Genomic DNA, 8,644 nt, shown 5'->3' with positions numbered 1-8,644 from the left:
CCCGAGTGCTGGGATTAAAGGCGTGTGCCACCACTGCCCGGCAACTTGTTTGTTTTCTTGATGAGTATTTTAAAGCAAGTTGTTTGTTTCTATTGTGTATTTGTTAAGGGAGAAAATTCTCTCCATTTCAGTATATTAAGTGCTGTTCCGAGGAAGAGATTAGACATTTGATGTCTAATATTATATATGTACACGTGACAACTGTAATCAGTTTTAAATGTTTATACAGTTGATGGACATGATTACAGTTGGCATATTGTGCACAAAAATTGTGACAAGTCCCCTTATCCACTGATCCTTCTTACTATTCCAAACTATAAAAGTTTCAAGAAGAGTTCCCAGGACTAGATGGTAGGAAAGAACATTGGCCACATTGGGCGTGGTGGCACATGACTTTAATCCCAGCACTCGGGAGGCAGAGGCAGGCAGATCTCTGAGTTCACGGGCAGTCTGGTCTACAAGAGTAAGTTCTAGGACAGCCAGGGCTACACAGAAAAATCCTGTCTAAAAACAAACAAAAAATAAGTAAATAAAAGAAAGAAAAAGGGAAAGTACACTGGCTACTCTTGCAGAGGACCTAGGTTTGGATCCCAGCACCCACATGGTGGTTTATGTACAACTGTCTAGAACTTCAGAGTGCACAGACACAAGGCAAAACACTCTTACTCTCCCAAGTGCTACAGCAGGCCCTGCAGTACCTGTCCTAGGAGCTGGCCTCAAGGGTTCTGTCTTGGGCTAGATGCCCTTGCCCCTGCTACTTCCCTGCACCTCTCCTGGGCAGCATAGTAGAACTGACCCTGTTGGCAGGACATGGGTGACCTGGCCCAAAGGCACTGGAAAAGCTGGCCCCACCCCTTGTTTCCTGCAGCAGTGGATGAGCTGGGTGGTACTGGAGAGCTCTCCCTGGTGATGAGGATGCCAGAGAGCTGGCAGAGAACTGGTGGGCTGACTAACTCAGCTATCACCCAGGTCCAGATCCAGGTTTATGAGTTGGCCCACCCCCACATCCACCCTGTCTATGAACTGCTGCAGCATGTGAAGGGACAGGTCCTGCAGATCCAAAGCTGCAAATTCTCCACGACAGAGGGTTAGCCAAGAGGACTCACAGTGAGGATCCAGTAGTGATAGTGTAGCAGAAGCCAGAGGTCTCGAGCCGTACCAATGACACACTGCAATGAATGTTTACAAGTAAAGATGTATGGACTAAGGGTATACTCTGTGATCACTGTGGTACACTACAGCTTCCATAACGAGATTTTTAAAAATGTTTAAAATTTTATTGGAAGATGGAAGGGCAGAGGGAAGATATGAAGAGACTGGGAGATGTGTGGGGTTGGAGTGCATGATGTGAAATCTACAAAGAATCAACAAAAAGTTAAAACATGGAAAATTCTAAATAAGAGTTGTGGTATCCAAGAACGGAGAGAACCAACATTTTTCTAACAAATTTCAGAAAAATCGAAATGTGTAAAATTACCCCAGGTCCCAAAACTAGCATTTGGAGTCAGACCAAAAGTGTAAAGCAGGAAAAATAAAAGGAAACGTGAGATTACTAAGGATGATTCAGTCACCAGGTTTCTTTCTCAAGAACATACTAGATAACTGAAAATAAAGCCAAAATGCCTGGAAAATAGTCTATTATGAGAAGGAGGGGGAGGAGGATGCTGACTTTATTCCTAAAACTGTTTGGGGGTATGTTCTTTTCAAAATATTTTAGATTTAGAATTTCATACATGTATATAATGAATTTTGATGATATCCATCCCTTCCCTCCATTTGGCTTTTTTGAGACAAGATTTCATGTAGCTGCCGGGCGGTGGTCGCGCACGCCTTTAATCCCAGCACTCTGGAGACAGAGGCAGGCGGATCTCTGTGAGTTCGAGGCCAGCCTGGTCTATAGAGCTAGTTCCAGGACAGGCTCCAAAGCTACAGCGAAATCCTGTCTCGAAAAACCAAAAAAAAAAAAAAAAAAAAAAAAAAAAAAAGATTTCGTGTAGCTGAGCCTGGACCTTAACTTCTTCACTAGCGTCCAACTCCTTTTTTTTTGCTGCCACATGTGTTCATAATAAAATTCTAAATGCAGCCGGGCGGTGGTGGCGCATGCCTTTAATCCCAGCACTTGGGAGGCAGAGGCAGGCGGATCTCTGTGAGTTCGAGACCAGCCTGTTCTACAGAGCTAGTTCTAGGACAGGCTCCAAAGCCACAGAGAAACCCTGTCTCGAAAAAACCAAAAAAAAAAAAAAAAAAAATTCTAAATGCATAGCCGGGCGATGGTGGCGCACGCCTTTAATCCCAGCACTCGGGAGGCAGAGGCAGGCGGATCTCTGTGAGTTCGAGACCATCCTGGTCTACAAGAGCTAGTTCCAGGACAGGCTCCAAAACCATAGAGACACCCTGTCTCGAAAAACCAAAAAAAAAAAAAAAAAAAAAAAAAAATTCTAAATGCATGCTATTCAGAACAAAATATAGGCACGCGAATATACTGTTTGCTTTTTCTTTTTTCTTTCTTTTTCTTTTTTTTTTTTTTTTGCCCCCAACATAATCATCTGTAACTCCGGTTCAAGGGGACACAATCCTATCTTCTAGCTTCATGGACACTGAGCATTCATGTAGTGCACACACACCCCAGCAGGCCAAACATTCTATACACAAAATAAAAATTAAAAAAAACCTTCTGAAACAAAACAAAATTCCCAAACAACAAAAACACCCCACCTCCCCAAAATAAGAGACAGGGAATGGGGAAATCTCAATAATATAGCTTTGAAACGCACTTTGAGAAAGGAGTTCTGTGCTCAGTTTTCTAGAAGAGGGCATCAGACACATGGAGCAGAGCAGCTTAAGGGGTGTGTGCGGCCAGTATATGGAGGTTAGAGGACATTCTTATTTTTTAAAAATATTTATTTATTATGTATACAATATTCTGTCTGTGTGTATGTGTGCAGGTCAGAAGAGGGCACCAGACCTCATTACAGATGGTTGTGAGCCACCATGTGGTTGCCGGGAATTGAACTCAGGACCTTTGGAAGAGCAGGCAATGCTCTTAACCACTGAGCCATCTCTCCAGCCCCGTGAGGGCATTCTTGAAAAATTAGTTCTTGCCTTCTACTTTGTTTTGAGGCAGGGTCTGTCTTGCTTCTGATGCTTTGCTGTGTACTCCATGGCTAGCTGGTTTTTGGGATTTTTGGACGATTCCCTTGTCTATTTCCCAAGTCCCATTTTTTTTTTTCCCAGAGAAACTCTGGTATTACACGTGTAGACCAATGCAACCAGAATTTTTGTTGGTGAGTCAGTCTCCAGTAATCTGAACTCAGGCTTCCACAGCAAGTATTTTTACAGAGACATTTTCAGGGACCCTGCACCTCTTTTCATCAATGACAGTGCTATATGTAAGTTCCTTCCTTCTCTCCAGTTCTAGGGTCAGATGCTGCTCTACCACTGATTTACACCCTCAGGCCAGTGAAGTTTGAATGTTAAATATGTCCCAAAGATATACATAAATATTTTTAATATTAAGTACTGAAAGCTTAGTTCCCAGCCCGTGACACTTAGGAAATGGTGGAACCTTTAATAGGTAGGGCCTAGTATGTAGCAAGTCTTTCTCTGTCCCACCAGCCAGCTCCCAATAATGACACAAGAGACTTCTTACTAATTAATTACAAAAGCTCTGCCTATAGCTTAGGCTTGTTTCTAACTAGTTCTTATAACTTTTGTTTTTTGAGACAGGGTTTCTCTGTAGCTTTGGAGCCTGTCCTGGAACTAGCTCTTGTAGACCAGGGCTGGCCTCAAACTCACAGAGATCCGCCTGCCTCTGCCTCCCAAGTGCTGGGATTAAAGGCGTGCGCCACCACCGCCCGGCTAGTTCTTATAACTTAAATTGAGCCATTTCTATTTATTTACATCGTACCATGTGGCACATGGCCGTTACTTCTGCATGTCCTGCTTTCTCTGTATCTGGCTGGTGACTCCCCCTTCTTCCCAGCATCCTCTGTGCCTCGAAATCCTGCCTAGCTATTGGCCATTCAGCTTTAATTAAACCAGTCTGATGATGTATACTTAGAGTGTAATCAGATATCTCAGAACACTAGTGGAGGTAATTTGGGTCACTAGGAGTATGCCTTCAAAGGGAATACCAGAGCCCCAGTCTCTTGTTCCTCTCTTTCTCAGCTGCTATGAAGTGAATAGGTCTATATGTTGGACTCTTTTTCCATGGTAACATTGTGCCAGCATGAACCGAAATAACAGTGACAAGTGAAGGCACCAAAAACTACAGAGAAACCCTGTCTCAAAAAAAAAAAAAAAAAGTGACAAGTGATGAGCTTATTTAAGCCTTTTCTTCTTTTAAGTTGATTATCATATTGTTTTGTTTTGTTTTTTTTTTTTTGGTCATGGACAGAAAGTTAAGGGCCAATAAGATGGCTCAGCAGATTTGCTGCCAAGCCAGAAAATGTGAGTTTGATCCTTGCATAGTAAGAAATGATTCCTCAAGTTGTCCTCTGACCTCTATATACATGCCATGGCATGTGTCACCATACACACATATACACAGCAAATTATTTTTAAAATTAAAAAATTAAATATACATTTCAAAAAAGACAGCTCTATGTGAAAGTCTTAACTCCTGCGTAACATGATTTTTCAGTTTCTATTATATTTTTAATTTCTATTATACATAGTAGTTATATGAATTGATGGGGTTCACTATGGTATCTCCATACATGTGCATTGTCTACAGAGAATATTCTCACACCCTTTTAACTTCTCACCCTTACAAAGTATTAGTAATTATTTGTATGCATGTGTTTGTGTGCGTGGTATGTGCCCTTGAGTGAAGGTGCCTTCAGTGACTATCAGGTCCCACATAGCTGGAGTTACAAGCAGCTGAGAGTAACATTAAGTGGGTACTGGGAATCAAACTTGTGTCCTTTCTAAGCACACCTTAGCTGACAAGTCATCTCTCCAGCACCACTGCCTGCACTTGTAAAGTTACCACATAGGAGAGCACATGCAATGCTTGCCTTTCTGTGACTGGCTTGCTTTATTTAACATGATGCCGTCCAGTTCTATTAATCTTCCTGCAAATGACAGGACTTCATTCTAATAATGCTTCATTGTGTATGTCCTCTTAGGATTACCCTTGCTGTGATTAAACACCCTGACCAAAGCAACTTGGGTAGGAAAGGGTTCATAAGCTTACATTTCTGCATCAGTTGATCATGGAAGGAAGTCAGGACAGAAACTCAAACAAGGCAGGAGCTGATGCAGAGGCCATGAAGGAGTGCTGCTTACTGGCTTGCTCCCTATGGCTCTGCTCAGCCTGCTTTCTTAGAGAACCCAAGTCAAAGGATGGCCTCACTCCCAATGCCTGGGCCCTCCCACAGCAATCATTACTTAAGGAAATGTCCTACAGGCTCGCCTACTTTTTTTTTTTTTGGTTTTTCGAGACAGCTATGGAGCCTGTCCTGGAACAAGCTCTTATAGACCAGGCTGGCCTCGAACTCATAAAGATCCGCCTGTCTCTGCCTCTCTAGTGCTGGGATTAAAGGCGTGCGCCACCACCGCCCGGCGGTTATGGAGGCATTTTTCAACTGAGGTTCCCTCCTTTCAGATAACTGTAGCTTGTGTAAAGCTGGCATAAAATTAGCCAGCGTAGTATGTACATGTATGTGTTTTCTTTGCCCATTTATCTGTTGGCAGGCACTTAGTCTGATTCACTTATTGCGAGTAGTGTTGCCAAACATTTTAATAACTGATGGAATAGTAAAATTATTGCTTTCTAAAAACACCATCTCAGAACTGATTTCATGTGGAATCTGTAGGCTGACTTAGTGTAGTTTTCCTTCTCTGTGTTGAGTTAGAATAAAATTTTGTGCAAATTACATTCCCTGACTTTTCTGATTATTTATAGATTAGCTATAATTGTCATCAACTAGTCTGGTATAACAAACTCATCCTGCTCTGTTTTTTTTTAAATTTTATTTATTTTTATTTTTTTCGATTTTCGAGACAGGGTTTCTCCGTAGCTTTTTGGTTCCTGTCCTGGAACTAGCTCTTGTAGACCATGCTGGCCTCGAACTCCCAGAGATCCACCTGCCTCTGCCTCCCGAGTGCTGGGATTAAAGGCATGTGCCACCACCGCCCTGCTTTTTGTTTTGTTTTTGAGAGGAGACAAAGTCTCAAGTGATTCTTTTTTTTTTTTTTAAATATTTATTTATTCATTATGTATACAATATTCTGTCTGTCTTATGTCTGCAGGCCAGAAGAGGGCACCAGACCCCATTAGAGATGGTTGTGAGCCACCATGTGGTTGCTGGGAATTGAACTCAGGACCTTTGGAAGAGCAGGCAATGCTCTTAACCTCTGAGCCATCTCTCCAGCCCCCTCAAGTGATTCTTACTGGCCTAAACCTCTCTATGTAAACCAAGCTGGCCTTCAACTCACAGAAATCTGCCACTCTGCTCCCTATCATGTCCATTCTCTCTTTATTAGTAGGAATTTTACTCCAAAAAACGAGGACATAACTTAGAAACTTAAATGTAGTGTCTTTTAAAAACTTGTTAAAGAAAAAAAAACAACCAGCTTTCAATAATCTCAATATTTTCCCCTCAATAATCTTTTATTCCCTTCAGGGTGAATGTAGACTTATGAAAAGGAAAAACTCCTGAGTGGCAGGGGCTCCAAGGAAGGAACATTCTTTTTTTTTTTTAAACATTTTTTGAGGTACTACATTTTTTATTAAAAAAAACTTAATTTTTTTTAAAAAAAGCTTCTCTTGCTGGGCGGTGGTGGCGCACGCCTTTAATCCCAGCACTCGGGAGGCAGAGAGGCAGGTGGATCTTTGTGAGTCGAGGCCAGCCTGGTCTACAAGAGCTAGTTCCAGGACAGGCTCCAAAACCACAGAGAAACCCTGTCTCGAAAAACCAAAAAAAAAAAAAAAAAAAGCTTCTCTTTTCCACCTCTGTTATGAGAGATTTAATCTAGGGTCTTATGTGTGATAGGCAAGCGTTCCACCACTGAATTACATCTGGTCTCAGTTTACTCTCCGAGACAAGGTCTCATGTAATGCACAGGATGGCTTTGAACTAGCTTGGATGGCATGCCTTCCACCATGCTTAGGTCAGCATTCTTTAAAAATGGTGTTATTATTACCCTGTGTGTGAGCGCAAGCGTGCACATACATGCCAGGGTGGAGGTGTGGTCAGTTGTCTCCTGCAGCCTTTCGTGGGTCCTGGGGATCTAACTCAGATCGGAAGGTTGACATGGCAAGGTGCAACTGTCTTTACCCATCAAGCCATATCACTGGCTTGAGCATTTTGGTTTTTTTTTTTTCAAAGATAAAAATTCTGAGGCGATCTCCAACCATATGACAGATTCAGGCACTGTGATCTTGTGTTTCTCGGGCTCTAGAACTGTGAGAAATAATTTTTCCGTGTTAAAAATTAAGCTCTGTTTTGAAGACACATGCATTCGAAGGCATAAAAAGTCTTTATGCTTATGATCTCCACCGGAAAAGATGCCTGGAATTCTGCTCTTCCTGCCTCAGGCTAATTTAGGAAGGTCACCATCACAAATATGTGCTTTACTGTTGTTCTTGCTAAAATAAAACTGGATGAAATATTTCCCATAAAAACAAAAGAGAGCTATTGAATTGGATCCTGGGGTAAAACTGGTCATGAGAACTTTGAGGAAACAGTATTGCAAAGCACTGACTTCGATACGTTGCTTGGTGGTTCCCGTCACTGGAGAGTAAAAGAAAAGCCAGCGAGCGTCACTGGCACTAAATGTGAACGGTGTCCGGATGATCTGATCTTTTGTGTAGCCTTCGGTCTGAGGCATGTAAGATGTGGACACGCTCGTACATCCATGTATATATGTTTATGTTTATATCGGAAAGATAGGCTTTTGGCTGCTGAAACTGCGCTCAGCAGCGTTCTCAGAGGGTCGGGGAGGAAAGAAAGCTGCTCACTCTCGCACGTTTGAGCCGGCGAAGGGTCAAACCTACAAAGCAAGGCTGCCCGCTGATTGCCAAGAGCAGGGTTTGCGATGATTTCTGCAGGCCATCGCTGGCTCAGCAGCACGGGCGGTTCTAACAGACCTTTAAGCCTAGTAGGGACTTTCACAGAGCCAGGCCTGAAGACAGTGAAAAGCCTCTATCGAAGTTACTAGAACAGAGTCAAAAACAATTCCTGGGCTTATTAGCAGACAAAGCCGGGATCTGGGGCTCAAGCCAAGGAGTCTTCATAACAGGTGGGGCAGTCTTCTCTCCTCTCCTTGAACCGTTTACTAGGTAACGGGCCATTTCTACCTTAGAACCAAGCCGCTCCGCAAGGCAACCTCCCGGGACGTGGAGCGAGCGGCGCTTTCGCTGCGTATTTCCGCTTCTGGTCATGTGGCTGGGGTACGGCGGCCGCTCCTTCCCACTGCAACCCCTGCTTAGTCCGCAGACCGACACGTCACTCCTCGGTTCTCAACCAAACTGCTCAGAGCACGCTCTTTCCGCGCCGTCCGCTCCTGCGCCGGCCTATCACAGCTCGGCGGGCTCTTAAAGCCACGCCTCTAAATTGGTTGAGTGATAGCTAGCTTGACCACTCAGAGAATGGAAGCCCGGCTTGGTCTACGCCTTCGGAATGACAGACAGGATGGT

This window comes from Chionomys nivalis, chromosome 4 (genome assembly GCF_950005125.1).
Source record: "Chionomys nivalis chromosome 4, mChiNiv1.1, whole genome shotgun sequence".
NCBI lineage: Eukaryota > Metazoa > Chordata > Mammalia > Rodentia > Cricetidae > Chionomys > Chionomys nivalis.
This window is presented reverse-complemented; position numbering follows the sequence as displayed.